The following is a 19,764-nucleotide window of genomic DNA, read 5'->3' as shown; positions in this document are numbered from 1 at the left end:
TCTATGTGTCTCTCTATAATAATTATATATCTAACATATATAATATATATTTATTAATAGGAATTGGTTCATGTGATTATGGAAGCTGAGAAGTCCAAGATCTGCAGTTGGCAAGAGGGAGACCCAGGAGAGCTGATGGTATAGTTCCCATCCAAGTCTGAAGGCCTGATCACCAGGAGAGCCGATGTATAAGTTCCAGTCAGAGTCTGAAGGCAGGAGGAGACTGATATCCCAGCTTGAAGATGGTTAAGGCAGAGAGAGAATTCTTCCTTTCTTTCTCAGCCTTTCATTCTCCTCAGGCCTTCAAAGCACTGGAAGAGGCCCACTCACAGCAAGGAAGGCAATCTGCTTTACTCAGTCTACTGATTCAAATCAGTAGGGTTGAAAAATCAGGGTCGAGAAACACCCTCACAGAGACATCTAGAAATAATGTTTAACTAAATATCTAGGTACTCCATTGCCCAGTCAAATTGATAAGTACAATTAGCCATCACAAGTGCCATCAACTTGGTGCCAATTTGCACCTTAACAGACACTCAGCCTCCAAGTAAAGACAGTAACAAGGCCATAATCTGAGTAACATGATACAACTATACAGTGTACCACTGGAAACACACTAGTCCCTTCCTCAGAAGAGGCTACTCCCTAGACCTGCCTGTCACTTTACTAAGGATGAAAATAGGGAACATTTACAACTGTTTTTAAGCACAGAATTTGATTCTTTCACCGCAGTATAGTGCCAGTAGTAGACATGCTGTTACTGTCTGCAGCAAACATAGTGACCTGTATCTCAAATATGGGATGTCACTGTTTACCTGTTTTTCTACAAGTACTTCTCTAATGGAACCCAGTTAATTACGAGCTTCACAATCATCTGACCCAACTATGATTCCTTCTCTGGCCGTGGAGCCACCACCGACTGGGAGTGAGAGCAGTTAAGAGTGTATATGTAATAGTAGGGTGACCTGTGTACTGTGCAGTGTGTGTGGGGGGTAGGTATGAGCAGCATCCATGGTAGGTCCTGCAGAATCAGTGGGACTGTGGGCTCCATGGCCTGCAGACTCAGCAAGAGTGTGACAAGGACTGGGTCCCTGCTCCCTGACAGTGCCTGTTCAGAAAGAGTCAGGAGTTCTGCGTCTGGGCACTAACCTCTATCTCGTTTTGCTCCTTTAGTCCCTCCAACATATTTGCAACCAATTCTCTGGTATAATTCTGTTTTAACATTGTTCTTACTGATCACTCCATTTGAAATATACAGAAAGCTTTCTCTTTCCCTGGCTGGAAACTGATTGATATATTCAGGTAATGAAACTTGTAGAAAGGAGTCTTATTTATAATGAAGTTGACTGTGTTAAGGTAAGAAAAATAGAAGATTCCTCATAAGTTCATCAAACAGAGCTATGGGTCTTTTTATTTTTTTATTTTTTTATTTTTATTTTTTTTGAGCTGTGAGTCTTTAAAGCCATGCTTCATAGAAAATCCGCCATGAGCCGATTGTTTATTCTGTGGCCCACGTTAAGGTAAACTCACTGTGTGATTTCCTCATGTTGCATATCTTCTTTCTGGCTCCCCTTCCCCACTTGATAACCACCCTGTCTCTCATGGAGGCCATTCAGTGTGAAGACAGCTTGAATCTCAACAAAAGAGTGAAATTACAGAAAACACTGTATCGGTCACTTATACTATGACCGACTAGTAGAACAATTACTTTTAGTGCATGGTTATCTCCACTAAGTATTTTCTTTTTAAGCATTTAATCTCTAATTTGGGATTAAAAGCTTTTCCCATTAAAGGCATTTTAGGCATCAGTAAGATATTTTGTGTCCATGTACACCCCAGAGGATGCTGCGGAACCACAGTATTAGCAGAGCGAGCTCGAGGGGACCTGGATGACTCGTCCGCGATGTAGTTGCTTTTGTGTGAGTGTCACCCTGCTGCCCAGGGAAGACTGGGAAAGCGTGAATAGCGCCCTTAATCATTCATTCATGGGAAACGAAGAGTTGTTGGTCATGTCTATAGCAGCTCCTGTGCTCGGCACTTTGGAGACAACTGTGATTTCGAAGACAGACACAAATGACACGGCATACTAGTTGAGAGTGCAGTGATCTGCCTCCTTGGAGCTTTGGCATCTTGAGCGGGTGATCCTGAGTCTCAGTCTCTTCATCTACGGCCTGGGGGAAACTCGGATGTGCGCTGCAGTGAGCTGGGCCTAGTTTTCAACCCCTCCCCCTCCAGGCTGCTGGGGGCAGAGCATTTTACATCCCTTTATCCCCTACCTTGCCTCAATATAGAACTGCCTAGTAAGCCCTGAACTGAACACAATTCCTTTCCTCCTCTCTTGGATTCAGAGTGTCTAGATGTTTCTTTGTATTTTTCAGATACAGAGATTTCTGAGTTTCCAGATACATACATATATATATAGTATGTGCATATATATACATGCAGTCCTATTTAATGATCTTTTTCTTTTTTTTTTTTTTAAGATTTTATTTATTTATTTGACAGAGAGACAGCCAGCGAGAGAGGGAACACAAGCAAGGGAAGTGGGAGAGGAAGAAGCAGGCTCCCAGCAGAGAAGCCTGATGAGGGGCTCGATACCAGAACGCCGGGATCATGCCCTGAGCGTGAAGGCAGACGCTTAACGACTGAACCACCCAGGCACCCCTCAACTTTCTGTCATATCACCCAATTTAGCACATTCTTGGATTTAATATGGGATTTCCAGGTAGGATCTGGGGAAATGTTGGTGGCAGTTGTATATTCAAAACTTCCCAAATTAGCCTTTAAAATATAAAAGAACGAAATAAGGTCAAATTGCTGCTGGGAATATTTATATAACACTATACTCGTTTTTGAAATTAAAATAAATGTCTCTTCTAGCATATAGGCCTTAGTTAGGGATTTTTATAGCTATTTGACATCACTTTAATTTACAAAACAGACTCTATTTCCCGGTATTTGGATTTGTGCTTGCAGGCTCTTACGGTCAGCGACCCCCTAGAGCAGAGTCTGAGAAAAAGGCTGGCTTAGGTAGTTGATGTGGGACGTGAACTTGGAAGTGAAATGGGAAAGCCCAGGTGAGAATGCACCCCTGGGTCAGCACTGCTTTAGGTGGCTGAGGCTTGATGCCCCCAGAGTCCTTTTGGCATCAGGTAGGATTCTTATCAGAATTGCCCACCTGAGGAAAGAATGGGAGAAGCGTTTGTTCATCCCGGCCCCCACTGGTTGAGGGTTGCCCATAGGGTATTTAACCCCTTGCAGGTTCCTCTTGCACATGTGTGGGACTGAGTGGGCACCAATGCCAGTGACGGTGTGCATGCTGGAGGAGAGATAACTGTTTAGGTGGCAGTGGGCAGAGCCCCTGAGGAACTGTCCCCAGGGCTGTGGCTGCACTCAGAGGAGGCCAGGGAGGCTGTGGGGACAGATACCAGAGTGAACAACATGGGCTGCCAGTAGTTAGTTTAGAAAAAAATTTAGATCAAATAGGACAAAAATTATTCACAAGGAAAATAATCCTGCTTGAAGATGATATGCTTTTCTTGACTGCTAATATCTGTATTTCTATACTTGGTATAAAGACAACGAATCAGAATTGGAGAGATCATTGAGTCACTTAATTAAATATAATAAATCTGATGTTTTAACATTAGGTAGGGTGATTAATTCTGCATTCCCGTATCTAGCCTCATTTGGAACACACCCCTGGGGCACTTTATTCTTCCATTTATAAATTATGAACTCAATGAACCTAATATTTTGCTGATAATGGGTATATAATACATTAAGTCTTGCTTGCTTTAAACGGATATTCTTTTTAATAGCAATTAGGATGGGGAAAAATGTCCTTTGTTATGGTCCATCTGTATTTTCAGGCTTTCTTATAGTTTAGCTTAGTAATTATAGGGTCATTAATACAATACGAACACAAAACCCTCACAAATCTGAACAAAACAATTATAAAAATGAAAAGAGGAATGAAAGCTGAAATGAAAAGATATGGCAAATGAGGAAAATGAGCGTTTTTCAAGATAACTACAAAAAATGGATTTAGAGAAAAGGATACAGAAAGAAATCCTTGCATTGACACATCAGGAAAGCTATTCTGTGTTGCTTTGACTTTTATGCCAGTCCAAGCCCTCAATGGCTTCCTGTCATTTTTAAGAACAAGCTCACAGCAAATCATTCAAGGACCTCCACAAGCCAACCCCAGTCCACCTTTTCAAGCCTGTTTCCCAGAGGTCACTTGCAGGAACATTCTACTGAAACCCATCTAATCTGAGCACTCTACAAATATTAGCTCATTTAATCTGCATCCATATCTGCGAGGTACTGAGGTGCACACAAGGAAGTTACCTGCCCCAGATCAGCAGCTAGCAGGTGGTGGAGCCAGGATTCAAACCCAGTCTGGCTCCTGAGTCTGGGCTCTCCACCATCACATCCCGGGCTGCTGGCCTGCCCTCCCGACTTGCCCTGATAGCATTCTACTGCGGCTTTGCTTTCTCTCATGGAGAATGTGCTCTTTCCTTCTTTCTACCTTTAAATCCTACTGGCCCTTTAAGGGCAAATTCTGCCCTCCTCCACAAAGCCTCCCATGGCTAGACTGGTCCCAGTCCTCTTTTTTGAATTTATCGAGTTCTTTTAATTGGCAGAATGCATTTAGCACCTGTCACCTCTAGTTGTCACTGAAAATTATCTGCTGGCATATGCACATTTTACCCTAATTCAGGCATACCCTCATTGAAGATAGGCCAGGACCTTCTTTTTTGCTCTTAAAAATAAGTAGCTTTCACTTTGTGGCAGAGTCAAAGATCATGGGGCCAGAACTCCAGGGCAGGATGCCAGGGAGACTTTGGCGTGCTCACCTTTATGGGTTTCCTTGTAGCACCTACTACTACTTATGCTTTGTGCATAGTCAGTCCTCAGTATTCACTGACTTGAATTAAAGTTGAGAACTGTGATGATTTGAACTGCCATGATTTCATTTCTATTATTTATTCCAATGAAAGTTTAATGTATATTCCATATTTCCAAATAAATGCAGACTGGCAATTTTAACACCATATATGACAGGTAATTCTAAAAGTGCTCAGAACTGCAATGTGGCACTGGAAAGTTTCCCTATTTTCCTTTTATATGTAGATATTGCAAATTTCCAGTGGCCACATGAGAGTATTAATTATAAATATGTGGGCATATATATATATATATATATGGCACATATACATTTTCATACACAAACTTCCAGTGGTTCTTCAGAAGGGAAAATAGAGACATAGTTAAAATAAACAAAAATGGCATCTCTTGCCCATCTCTTGCCTGACACACTTGGTCTGAAAGCCAAAAATGTGTCTGTCTAGAGCCTGGCACGTTGCTGGGTCTAGTTTACTTCTCTGTGCTCTTGAAATCAGCAATTCCCAGAGTGAGGAAAGGCAGGTGACCTTGGGAAGCTGGCAGTGAATTTGGGAGGGCAGTTTTCTCACATCGAATTAACAGTCTGAATCTCAGCCCCTTCCTATCTTTATAAAGCTTAAATGTGTTTATTGAGGCCCATCTGTCGAAAATAACAATGGAATTAAAACCTATAGGTTTTTGCCTGCATGGGAGTGACCACAGCATGTGAGCCATATCCTTTGTCTCTGATTCACATTTACCTTTCTCCTTCACTAGAGAGCCCTTTGGGCAGAGGCCTGCTCAGACACCGCAGTCAGGCCCAACCAATCCCGGAAACCCTGTGTAACAACCACCGTCAACAGCCAAGAAATGGCTCTTTCCTAGGGTAGTTTCCTGACCCCACAAATATGTATGTGGTAAAGGTTCTTTTCTTTGATGTTTGATTATATCCTTTTTCTTCTACCTCTGTAGCAGTTCCTCTGAAATTATATCACCTTAGATAAAATAAACAGCTCTGAACACAGGGTCTGAGCTTAGTAATTTTTCCCACACATCCTTTGTGGGAGAGGTTCTCCTAGAGAGAAAACAGCCTTGCAGATATGTAGGAAAGAACATATGTAATTCCCAACTATGAATTAATGGAAGAAGAGAATTTATTTACTAACTTTCCACATCTTTGATAACCTGTAGGAAATTAAGTTATCTTGAAAGTCTAACAAATTTTTATTTTGGGCAGCATGATTTTGGGGGGGGGTGGTCAAAATTATTGACCTTAGGAAGGAGTACTCCTCAGCTATTCTAACTAAGGGGGTGTGACAAGGAAGATGCTTTCCACTGGCTACTAGGAATGTGTGTATGTGGTGAGGGTGGGTGGGGTGGTAAGGGTGGGAACTTAATTATTTCTCTTGATTATTTAACTTTATTATTATTTTATCTACAATTTAACTTTACATAAAGAAACTTTCTTGGTAGCAATAGGCATACCTATTAAAAAAATGAAGACTAATTGTATCATCCAGGCTTTTCAAACTATCTACTATTGATGTGACTCATCTGGGATCTTTTTGTTATTTAGTTTTTAATTTAAAAAATTTTTTTAAAGATTTTATTTATTTATTTGAGAGAGAGAGAGAGAGACAGAGATAGAGAGAGCACAAGTGGGGAGGAGAGGAGGAAGCAGGTTCCCCACTGAGCAAGGAGCCCTAAGCCGGGCTTGATCCCAAGACCCTGGGGTATTGACCTGAGCTGAGGGCAGACGCTTTACTGACTGAGCCACCCAGGCCCCCCTCACCTGGGATTTTGATACAAAGCAGATCTGGAATCAGTGGGTCCAGTAAGGAACCTGTGATTCTGCATTTCTTTCTTTCTTTTTTTCTTAAAGATTTTATGTATGTATGTATGTATGTATGTATGTATGTATATATTGAGAGAGAGAGAGAGCGTGCATGTGAGCAGGGAGAATCCCAAGCAGACTCTGTGCTGAGCATGGAGCCCCACATGGGGCTCGACCCCACAACCCCGAGATCATGACCTGAGCCAAAATCAAGAGTCGGTCACTCAACCGCTCAGCCGGCTGAGTCACCCAGATGCCCTGATTCTGGACAGTGAGGCCTGTGCTGCTACCCTTGCCTCCAAACCTTGGGAAGTAAGAAACCACACACAAGGCAGCCTAAGCCTTTACTTTTTAAAACATGTCATCATTATGGCAGCATTTGTATTTTTTTTTTTTTTTAGCCCATCTAGGGTGAGTTTTGCATAGGCAATAATGGTCTCTCTTCCTAGGGTTAGTGTGAGGATTCAGTGGTATCAGCCCTTGCTACTAAAAGTGTGGTCTCTAAGCCAGTAGCAGCACAGCCACCTGGGAGCTTACTAGAATTGCAGAAACTTTGACCCTACCCCAGACTGACTGACTCATCTGTATTTTATTTTATTTTTTATTTTTAAAGGTTTTATTTATTTATTTGAAGGACAAGGAGCATGAGCGGGGCAGGAGGGTGGGGAGCAGACGCCTGTCTGAGCAGGGAGCCGGTTGGGAGGCTCGGGCTCTGAGGCTCAATCCCAGGGCCCTGAGGTGGTGACCTGAGCTGAAGGCAGACACTTAACTGACTGAGCCCCTCAGGTGCCTCTCATCTGTGTTTTAATAAGATGTGGAGGTGATGGTGTATACATTAAAGTTTGAGAAGAACCGGGGCACCTGGGTGGCTCAGTCGTTAAGTGTCTGCCTTTGGCTCAGGGCGTGATCCTGGTGTTCTGGGATCGAGCCCCACATTAGGCTTCTCTGCTGGGAGCCTGCTTCTTCCTCTCCTGCTCCCCCTGATTGTGTTCCCTCTCTCGGTGGCTGTCTCTCTCTCTGTCAAATAAATAAATAAAATCTTAAAAAAAAAAAAAAAAGTTTGAGAAGCACGGATGTAGTCCAGACCGAGTAATTGGTGCGGAGTAAGCGCTCAGTAGATAGTAGCCATTACCCTTGAGTTCTTAAAACCATGAGTTACGTATATTTTTCTTCCCATTTTACAGGTGAAGAGACTGAAACACAGTAACAGGGCTAGATTCTAACCTAGATCTTTCGATTCCAAAGCCTGTGTCCTTAATACTAGAAACCTTTTCCCAAAAAGAAAGTGAATTTCTTGAGTAGTAAAGGCGTTGCTGCCTCTCACCTCGCCTTCAGCTCCCCTTATCTGTCAGCTGCAAAGGGAACCTTCCTGTTGAAAGTCCGATGTGCTTTTCCCCAATCAGAGTACCCCTTGTTCCTTGTCCTGCACACTTATATTCCAGGAAGGTTCAACGGAAGCCTATGTGCTATGTTAATCTCCCCAGAGTTATTTGCTTTCATCAGGGTTTTCTGAATGTAATCTTTTGCTCCAAAAATGTACTCCCGTGGGGAGAATTCTAGACTGTGTAGGATCGGTGAAGATGTATTTTAGTACATGTCTGTGCGTGTGTGTGTTGGCAGTGGCTGTGGGCTGCGGAGACCTCTCCTGGCATCCCTTAATCCCAACTCTTGGCAGACACTGGCTCCATTCATATGTAAGACCTGGGTGAGACTCACAGTAGTCCAGATTTTGGAGAGATGTTTCTATCGGGAAAAATCAAATCACAAATGAAAGTGGGAGGACAAGGAGAAGAAAGGTGTATCTGGACTGTGGCTCTGAAGTTTGACCAGAAATGTCCAGGACACAGAAGGACAGTGATTTTGGGGCCAGAGGTGTAGGTGAATAGTTGTATCATGGAGACTAATTGTGTCACCCTGATTATGCCATTTTAAATTTTAAATTAGATTTTTGTTTCTGATCTGGCTTTCAAGTTTTTAGAAACAGGCTAATAGGCTTACTAGGTAGAGTTAGCTGTGTGTCTTGATCTAAATTGCTTTATACCTAACTTGAGGTCCTTTTCAATTTACTCCTGTTTCTCACCTCATGGGCACTGATTGATTTAATTTCTTTCTGCATTTTTGCTAATAGGATGGACTTGCTGATTCTCTTTAGGTCTGTTTTGATATGATAGCTTCATTCAAAATTCGGGCTTTTAGGGGGTGTCTGGGTGGCTCAGTTGATTAAGTGTCTGACTCTTGATTTTGGCTCAGGTCATGATCTCAGGGTCCTGGGATCGAGCCCCTCAAAGAGCTCTGTGGTCAGCTCAGAGTCTGCTTGTCCCTCTCTCTCCCCCTTGTCCCTTCCCACCATGTCCCTTCCCCCACTTGCATGCTCTCACTTTAAAATAAATAAATCTTTAAAAAATAGAATTGGGGCTTTTATTTAAATTTTTTGTTTATCTTATGGTTTTGTCTCTTGGATCAAGACCACTTCCCAGATAATGAATTCAGACCTCTGGAGGGAAGCTGGTTAGGTGTCCAATTGCTTTTCATTCTTTTTCCTGTTGTTATTTATATTTTGATTCATCTATTTAGAGTTTCCAAATGTGTCTTGGTGTTGGGGATAGCATAATGTGGAAGAAGGTGATATTTTGCAGGGATATTTGGACAGGTGTGAAGTATGAAAAATAATTTGCTTTCTCCATTCTAGATCAACTTGGAAGGTCATTTATTTAAGACTAAAGTGTAATAGTAGAGACAGGCTGCCATTGGTAAATATAAGAGACTCAGGCAAATCTGGTACTCTGGTCCCAATGATTTTTTGTGAACAAAGTTTTTCTAGGCCATCATAGTGAAGAAATGGAGAGAACTGTTCTTGTTTGGAGTGTGTTCAAATTCTGAATTAAAGGGGCTCCAAGGTCACTATTTCTTCCCCTGACATCTCTCCTTCTTCAGCTCCCATGGGCACTTCTTCCCTTACATGTATATACACACACTTGTATGTACACATACACTGCTTTATTGTTAATACAAATGATTCTATAGACAGTTCAAATTTGGACATCTATGGCAATTCCTTTAACCACACAGCACATTGCACCTATCACATAATGAAATGTGAAAAACAAGGGTCTGTCATGTGGCACCGGCATTATACAATCTACAGTTACACTGTGCATGTATGTGTTTATTTGTGGTGCGGTGAATTTCAGTTCATGAACTTAGGTGGGCAAGAAATGTAACTTCACTATAACTGCACTTAAAATTTGAATTTTGAGCTTTGGATCTGCTGGGAGTGGGCAGAAAAGTCCTGACATTCCCCTGGAGTTCCCCCGCCCCCATACAACCTCCCTGGTGTTGCTCCATAATGCCAAGATCCTACCCCATTTTAAAATGCTGAGGTGGTGAACAGAGAATGGTTAGTAGTGCCCATATAGCTGCTGAAGTCCTAGTGCCCATGGCCTCTTCAGATCCAGCTTTCTGCTATCTGGGGCTACTCTTTGGTCATGGGAGTCCTTCCCTGGCCTGTCGATGGTCCTGTCTTCCCACACACACAGCACAGCTGCCGTCTCTGGCATCTGGCTATTTCTTTTCTTCTTTGGGCATCATGCTCCTTTTTTCCTCTTTTCCTCCTTCCAACCTTGAGGAAGCTTCTCCTAGTCTTAGAGAAATCCATCTTTCTTCATATTATGCCTGCTCAATCCTCTCCTCTTAGACTTTCAGGAGTGAAAGCTGGATTTATGCTGGAGAGCCCATTCACGCCCTTACCTAGGGTGTGGAACTGGACCTGAATGGGAGGGGCAGGGAATTGGTGAAAAAGAGGCTGACACAGAGAGCTATCTCGAGGGATAATACCTCAAAGTATCATTTCCATGCAATTCTGGGGTTTAGTTATGTATATTCCATTTGTAAGAACTATTGCCAATCACTGTACTGATGGCCTTTCCTTCAAGTTGCAGAGTTTGCAAACAGTGAGGAACCAACAAGTGTTTATCCATTCTCTGTCACTTATCAGATAGGCTATTTGGTAGAAGAGACACAAATTGTAAGCTGTGCAGTGAAATTACCTTTCTGTGATAAGCTTCTGAGGACAATTTATTTTAGGTGGTTGGCAAATATACTGTGCAAAGATGTGGATTGTTAAGTAACTATGTAGGGCCAAGTTTTTTTTTCTCTCCTAATAAAGCACTGAAAATCTTACCTTTTAAATATACTCCTCGATTAATGCAAATCATATCTGCAGCATGACAAATATTTTCCAAAAACAAAGAATTTTCATGGAGGGAAATCAAATCAGAAGTAAATGGATGGGTGTGAAATCCTTTCATTGCCACAATAATAAGATAATTTATGTAATACCTCAAGCATCCAAATCCTTTAATGGCTTTTTTTTGAAATATAAAGGACTGAAAAAATCAGTTATGCCTGTTCCCTCCTTCACTGAGTGTTTATTTGAAAAACTCCTTGTTCAGTTAATGTTCTCTTGAAAAATAATAGCGGCTCTGGCTGGGATGGAGAGACAAATTGTTTAGTGGTTTTCTTAGTGGTTTTCTTCTCAGAAATTTCTAGCATAGTTATGGGGGAAATGTTTTCTCAGCGATAAAGTTAATCCTCTTTTTCTCCCCAGTATTCTGATAATAGCTTATGATGTTATATTGTACTTCAAATTTTTAGCACTACTCCAAACCCACTGCTCAAACTTTCATCAGATTTCATTTTTTTTCCTTTTTAAATTGACCACTTCCCAGACACACCTTACCTCACCTCTGGGTATCTGTGGCAGCCTTTTCTCAAATGATCTGTGGTGAAGGACAAGTTTCCAAATCTGAACTCTCTATTCCTATACGAATTTCCTCACAGACTAGAAACAAGCAGCTGGAAGACTGGCACTGGCATATGTGCACACTTGGGGTGTTCTGGGGTCCTGTTCTAGAGTCCACTCTCTCTGCCCATTCCCCATACCACCCTGGATAGCTTCCTAAAATACTGCTTTCTGAACTGAAATCCCTACTCATCATCCCGGAGCTCAAGATTCTGCAACATCTGACAGCGTTCAGCCTGTGTCCTAGCCACACACCTCAGCCTCCTTTGTGGTTCTGCCTTTGCTGGAAAGTAATTCCTCAGCACCCAGCTAGAAAGCAACCTTTGCTCACTACACTTGGCTGCATTGATATCCAGATTGCCTATAACATGCTGAGCCACAGACACTGCTCTCTAATTGCCTTATTTTTTCGAATGGATTGCTTATTTTAATTAATGAGTAACTAATGAATTCGGTGGGCAAGAAGCATGGAATGTTTTTAGTCAAGGGATGAGGGGGGCAGGGAGCAAGGCGTCATGTGTACAAGGGACAGGGGTGGTGGTATAAGGGGGGACAGGAGGACAAGAATTTTTGAACTTGGGTCTTTAGGACTGCGTAAGTGATAGTCTTAGGGGAGAGTTTACCCCTGATTTGAAGAGGTATGTGTATGTATGTATGTGTGTGTGTGTGTCTGTGTGTGTACTTGTTCACAGAGAAGGGCATTTATGGAGAAGGGGAGATTTATGGAGAATTATATGAAGATCATACAATTTGTGTATAATCTTTTATTAACTGAATTTTTTTTCTTTTTCTGTTTTTTTAAAGCTTGTATTTATTTATTTGAGAGAGAGAGAGAGAGAGAGAACAAGCAGGGGGAGAGAGAGGTGGAGAGGGAGAAGCAGACTCCCCCGCTGAGCAAGGAGCCTGATGTGGGACTCGATCCCAGGACCCTGAGATCATGACCTGAGCTGAAGTTAGACGCTTAACCCACTGAGCCACCCAGGTGCCGCTCATAATTGAATTTTTTATTGAGAAAATTGTAGATTCACATCTGGATAGAAGCAATAATACAGAGAGAATCCATATACCCTTTATGCCGCTTCCCTCACTGGTCATATCTTGCAGAGCTATACTCCAGTAGCAAAACTAAGATATTGGCATTGATTCAAACCACCAATCTTCTTCAGATTTCTCTGGTTTAATGTGCCCTCACTTTTGTGTATGTGTCTATGCAAGTTTATCAGATGTGTAGGTTTGAGTACCCGTGGGCACAGTCAAGACACGGAACAGTTCCACCAGCACAAGGACCTGCCCCGTTGCCCTTTTGGAGCCACCCGCACTCCATTCCTCCAGCTTTACCCTGGCAGCCACTCATCCTCCATGCCTAAATTTCATCGTTTAAAAAATGTCACTTCAATGGGAGCATGCAGCATGCAACCTTCCAGGATTGGCTTTTTTCACTTAGCTTAAGTCTCTAGAGATTTATCCCAGCTGTACAGGTCAGTGGTTCCTTTTTCTTGCTCAGTAGTATCCTATGCTACGGATGCATCAGTCTGTGCAAGCTTTCACCTACTGAAGGATATCTGGGCGGATCCCAGTTTGGGGCTGTTACTAATAAGCTGCGATGAGCATTCGGATACAGGTCTTTCTGTGAATATAAGTTTTATTTTTCTGGGATAAATGCCCAAGAATGCGATTGTTAAGTCATTTGGTAGTTGCATGTTTTGTTTAGCCTTTTAAGCTCATAATTTAAAATTGTTTTTCTACTCCACGTATTTGTATTATGATGCAAAGCGCAGTTGCCTGCTCAGTTATAGCTCTGATATTAATACCTGAATAAACCATCTTTTCTTAGTCTTTTTGCCTTAAGACAAACTTAAAACTCATATCTCATTTTATACTTACAGCACGTCTATAAGCTCAGTGGCATTTTACAGGAAACCGAGACACAGAGACGTTAAGTAACTTGGGCCACATAGAGAATTAATAGCATGGTCTGAAGCAAATCCCAAGACCCCTAAAGTAGAATTTTTTAAACTATATGTGGTGACACATTAATGGGTCATGAAATCAACTCAGTCAGTCACAACTGGAATGTTTTTATAAAGAAAGAGACTAGACTAGAATACAAAATATCATAGTGCATTGCACATAGTAAGAATATGTACTGTGCAATTTATAAATAAATTTATAAATAGATGTATTGTGCAACTTATATATAAATTGGATGATAGTTAAAAATGCTTTCCTTACAGCTTAGTTGTTTCCATTAAACCCTGTATAATTCCCTTATATTATTCCTGTGCCTTACAAGGACATACGAAAAATCTAATTAGTCTAGAAGTTTAAGAGATAATTCTTGGTTAATATTGGTGTCAAGGTAGGTTTGAAAGGAAATCTCTTATCTATAGGAATTTGTCAAAATGTTTTTGTCACTTTATGGAACTTTATTTTCTTCATCACTTGAGGCAAACCTCATATAGTAACCCTTCCAGACTATAGGAAAAAAGGGAAGACTACCCAACTCATTTGATAAAATAAACTTTGATTTAAAAAAAAACCTTCTAAAGGTAGTACAAGAAGTTAGAAATGAGAGGACTTCCCTAAGGCCACACATTCAGAAACAGCTGGAGCCAAGGCCCAACTCCAAATTTTCTGATGCCTAATAATACGCTTTCCCTGAAATTGTACCCTCATTCTCTGGGTAAGATTCTAAGTAGCATATGGCATTTAGGATGATTTTGTTACGGACAGTCTGTATATGCCAGGGCTTTTATGCAGGGATCATTGAAGCTGCAACAAGAAGGACCAGGAAAGAAACACTGACTCTCTGCAGATGCTGGAAGGGCTGCCATGTGAGAAAGGGAGAAAATGTTTCTATCTTACAACACAAGGCAGAATTAGGATCAGATTTTGGCATTTAGAAGGAGGGAAACTTGTTCATCCCAAGGAAAATATTTCTAGGTAAGCTGCCCAGGAACAAAATAACTGCCTACCATGGTCTTGAACTATCCAAATAAAGAAGTACTCATTATCCCACCAGAAAACTATCTATTTGAGCTCCTGGAGACAAATTCTTCGAGTGGACCAAATGTTCTTTTTTTTTTTTTTTTTTTTTTTTTTTTTTTTTTTTAAAGATTTTATTTTATTTATTTATGTGACAGAGAGACAGCCAGCGAGAGAGGGAACACAGCAGACGAGTGAGAGAGGAAGAAGCAGGCTCCCAGCGGAGGAGCCCGATGTGGGACTCGATCCCGGCACGCCGGGATCACGCCCTGAGCCGAAGGCAGACGCTTTAACGACTGCGCCACCCAGGCGCCCCTGGACCAAATGTTCTTTAAGGTCTTTTTCCAAATCCAAGTTCCTAGGAATCTACTGCTAAATGACTTTCTCCCCTGTTAGTCATTTATCTCTGCAAATTCGACCCACGCACCATATTTCCTTGCAATCTGTTTAGAATTAAAGAAATGATTTCTAATTGAAACCTTAACTACCATGATTTTATTTCAAGTAGACATAATTTATCAAAAAACTGAGCTTAAGGGATATGCATTTTTTCTCAAAGTTTTTTGAATTGGGTCATAAATCAATTAACTCATGTTGCGGAGTAGAATAGAATGGGATGAAATGTGAAATTCAGTGTTATCAATGTGAAATGGAGACTTGCCTGATCATAATCCCCAAGAAGTAGGTAGGCACTGATACTACTCAATTGGAAATTCTGACAGAGAGAGGAAAACTGATTTGCTCAAGGTCATGGAGCTAATAAAGGATCACACAGCTAAGATATGGTCACACAGCTAACAAGCCCTGCAATTGCTAATGCTCTTTGGTGACTCCTTGAATAAACATTAAACTTTCCACGGGAGAATATGCATGAAGAGAAACATCTGACTTCCAACAAGAGCATTTTCAAGGGGTTATAAGTCCAATTTTGAGCTCTTATTTACACAATAAAACTCATTATCCCCTACTTTGCTTACTAAAATGTTATTTAAAAGAATAGAAGATTCTGCCTCCTTTCATGGGGTTTCTTTTCCTCAGGAACAAAAAGGAGGTTCCTTTACAGACAATTCTATCCTGAAGGCAAAACATTCTAAATCATAAGATTTTACCTTTTGGTCTTACATTTCAAACCCCTCTACAAAAGATATTGAAGTTCATGTCAAGTACCATCAGGAAAAAATGTGACTATAACTAAGATGTTAAAGCAGTAATTTAATGCCTCCCCTTTTACACTGTAGTGTCAATTAGGCAATTCTTATATTTCCTATGCTCTCACATGATTTCCACCTTAACTTACTGTACTTGAGATCAAGGTCCTGTCCACTGCACCAGAGAGGAGTGGATGTTGGCTCCGATGGCTGGCACATGTTGTTCATAACATCTCTGGACCTACGGTAATGAGAAAAGGTTTGGTTAGCTTTTGATTTAGAAAATTCTAGAGGCTTGAACAGGTATAGGATGGAGAAGTTGGTAATGTGAGAGTAGAGGCTATACCCAAGGGAATGACGTAATAAGAGAATGGGCTGGCCAGGTTGTGGTGAGAACTATATTTTCTTCTCTTGGATGGACTCCTCATTCTGCTGCTTGCTGAATGGCCCCTTGGACATTTTAAAAAGGGCACAATTGAAGAGGAAGATGGCAAGAAGGAGGAGCCAACCTAAACATCAAGCCTCTGCTACTGCTACTGTGTGAACTGCCTCCCTAGTAAACTAACTGCCGCATTGCAGGTCTGGGCTTCTGAATATTCCTTGCAACCCTACAGAGCATTCTGAGCAATTTTCAGAAATTGTTCTTTGGGGCTTAAGTTTGGTGAGAGGTTTAAGAAACCCCACATGTTGCCAGCAATCCCATGAAGCTACTAAGACAGATTCTAATTGGCATAGTTTACTAAGAACTGAATTCAAGAGATCATTGCTAAGGGGAACTTTGCTCTTAAGGTTGCAGCAAGTTGATCATGCTACAACTATAAGACACAGGGTGGGTTTTACTTGTTGGGGTGGAGGGGTAGCTTAGCTCTTTTGCTCTTCTTGCCCCTCCAGGTGAAGTTCTAGCAGCAATTTCCTGGTCTCACTCTTTAGAGGAGGAATTTTGGTAATTAAAGAAGTGAAAGTAGATGCTTATATTAAATTCTTTGTCTTTATCCAGAAATTTCATATAATTTCTTAAAGTTCCATTTAACTTTTAAACATTCTTGATCATTTTTATCATCTCTTCTCTGTTTTATTCTATTATTTTTTTAAAGTTGCAATTTTAAAATTATAGATTCACATACTGTTGTAAGAAATAATACAGTGAGACCCCCAGTTTCCTCCAATGATAGCATCTTGCAGAATTATAGCACAATATCATAACAGGATATTGACGTCGATACTGTCAAGATATAGAACACTTCCGTCACCACAAAAGACCGCTCAGATTGCCCTTTAGAAGCCATATCCACTTCCTTACCATCTCATCTCCTCCCTGTCCCCTGGAAAACACTACTCTTCTCTCCATTTCTGTCATTTTGTCATTTTCAAGAATTTTACATAAATGGAATCATATGTTATGTAAACTTGTGGATTGGTTTTTTTCACTCTATAATTCTCTGAGAATTCACCCAGGTTGTTGCATGTATTAGCAGCTCATTTGTTTTTACTGCTGAGTAGTATTCCATGATTTGGATATACCAAGGTTTGTTTACCCATCCACCTGTTTCGGAAAGACATCTGGACTTACTCTAGGTTTTGGTTATCATGAATAAATCTGCTATGAACATTTATGGGCAAGCTTTTGTATGAGCCTAAGTTGTGTCTTCTATTTTTTTTTTTTGGTCAGTTTTGCTATAGGTTTGTCAATTTTATTGATCTTTTCAAGCTCTTTGATACATTTACTTTCTCTATTACTTTTCCGTTTTCAATTTCAGTGATATCTGCTTTACCTTTAATTTTTCCTTTCTTCTCCTTGCTTTCCTTTTTTTTTTACTAGTTTCTTGAGGTGAGAGTTTAAAGGATTGATTTGATACTTTTGTTCTTTATAATATCTTCACTTAGTGCTGTAAACTTCCTTTTACACATGGTTCTAGTTATGTCATACATCTTTTGATATTTGTGTTTTCATTTTCCTACAATGTATTTTAAAAAAATATTCCCTTGAGACTTCCTTTTTTACTCATGGATTATTTAGAAATATGTTGATTGCTTTCCAAGTGCTTGGAGATTCTTTTATCTTTTTGTTATTGATTTCTAGATTGATTCCATTGTGTTTGGAGAACACACTCTATACTATTTCAATCATTTTAAATTTGTTGGCGATTTTTATGGCTCCAGGATATGGTCTGTATTAGATCTCTCTCTCTCTCTCTCTATATATATATATATATATATAGATATAGATATAGATATATAGTCTATATTAACCTATGTTCCGTGAGCACTTGAAAATATGTATTCTGCTGTTGTTGACTGTAGTGCTCTGTAAAGGTTGTGTTCTCCAAACCACAACCAATAATAGATGGAAAGGATCATTTACCACCATCAAGTGTGATTTATTCCAGGGATGCAAGAATAGTTCAATATCTGCAAATCAATCAATGTGATACAACACATTTGTTGGGGTTAATGTAGAGCATGAAATCAGCCATAATACCTGGCTTGCTAAATCTAACACAGAGGCCACTGGGGGTGAGGGAAGATTTCAGAGAAGGGCTAGGCCTTTGGAATGCTGAGGCCTTCAGGACCACTCTACCGTAGGAAAGCCCCCAGGGAGTTGCCTTCGAGGAAGCTTTCTTAGCCCAAACCACAGCCCTGGGATCTAAGAGTTGTATGCATTGTCCCCTAGGCTATGTTTAGCAGAACTTGTAGAACACACTGATTAGCTTGTTGTATCTTTCCTGTAAACAGCTCCTCCCAGTTCCAGTAAGACCACTTGTCACACACCATGTGCTTGAGAAACAGTGATAAGGATTTGTGATTATCCTGAAGGACCAATAAAAGTGGGAGCAAAGAAGAGCAAAGGGTCTTCATCTCTGAGCGCTGATCCCTCCTTGGCTTCTCCTCTCTTTCACAGCAAAGTTTGCAGTAATCTTTCATCCGTACAGGGAGTGCTGGCCATTCCCGGCAAGTGGTGACCCCGACGTTACTTTTTGTTTCTTTAAAGTGGCAGCAAGTAGTTCTTAAGACAGTTGCGCTGTGTAGATGTGCTTCAACATGAGGATAAAAATCATGTCCAGAGATGCAAAAAAACCATTTGACCAGATTTGGCATGCATTCATGACAAAAACTCTCAATAAAGTGGGTTTAGATGGGATATACCTCAACATAGTAAAAGCCATGTATTACAAACCCATGGATAATATCAGCCTTGATGGGGGAAAACCATGAGATTTTCTTTTTTAAGATTTTATTTATTTATTTGAGAGATAGAGAGATAGAGAGAGCATGAGCTAGGGCAGGAAGAGGGAGAAGCAGGCTCCCTGCAGAGCAGGGAGTGCAATGTGGGGTTCCATCTCAGGGCCCCGGGATCATGACCTGAGCAGAAGGCAGACGCTTAACCAACTGAGCCAGCTAGGTGCCCCAACCATGAGATTTTTTTGCTAAGATGAGGAAAAAGACAAGGATGTCCACTATTACCACTTTCATTCAGCATAGTTTTGGAGGTTTTAGCTATAGCAATCAGACAAGAAAACGAAGTAAAAGGCATCCAAATTGGCTGTCCCTATTTGCAAGTGACATACATAGAAAACCTTAAAGGCTCCACCAAAAAACTCTTAGAATTAATAAAAGAATTCTATAAAGTTTGTAGGATATAAAACTAATATACAAAAATATGTTACATTTCTATACACCAATAATGAAGTAACAGAAAAAGAAATTAAGAAAACAATTCCATTTACAAGGGCACCAAAAAGAATAAAATATGTAGGAATAAATTAAAACAAGGAGATGAAAGATCTGTAGTCTAAAAGCTATAAGACAATGATGAAAGAAATTGAAGATGACACAAACAAATGGGAAGCTATGCCATGCACATGGACTGGAAGAATTAATATTGTTAAAATGTTCATACTACCCAAAGCAATCTGTAGATTCAGTGCAATCATTATCAAAATTCCAATGGCATTTTTCACAGAACTAGAGCAAATAATCCTAAAATTTGTATGGAACCACAAAAGACCCCAAATAGCCAAAGCAATCTTGAGAAAAAACAAAGTTTGAGGCATCACAAGCTCAGATTTCAGGATATACTACAAAGCTATAATGATCAAAACACCAAG

The 19,764-nt window shown here is 40.6% G+C and overlaps 1 protein-coding gene across 2 annotated transcripts in view; it reads right to left on the bottom strand.

The window, feature by feature from the left end:
- B3GAT2 (beta-1,3-glucuronyltransferase 2) overlaps positions 1-19,764 on the bottom strand; it is a 243,899-nt gene that overhangs the window by 210,427 nt on the left and 13,708 nt on the right. For both annotated transcript variants that reach the window (XM_087856969.1, XM_087856970.1), the window contains exon 2: positions 15,808-15,899. The gene's annotated coding sequence lies outside the window, so the exon portion shown is untranslated. The remainder of the gene's footprint in view (positions 1-15,807; positions 15,900-19,764) is intronic.

The sequence above is a fragment of the Ursus americanus genome, chromosome 29, assembly GCF_024610735.1.
Source record: "Ursus americanus isolate L20-20 chromosome 29, mUrsAme1.1.p, whole genome shotgun sequence".
In the NCBI taxonomy this organism is placed as follows: Eukaryota; Metazoa; Chordata; class Mammalia; order Carnivora; family Ursidae; genus Ursus; species Ursus americanus.
The sequence above is the reverse complement of the archived record's forward strand: the minus strand, read 5'-3'. Positions and strand labels throughout refer to the sequence as shown.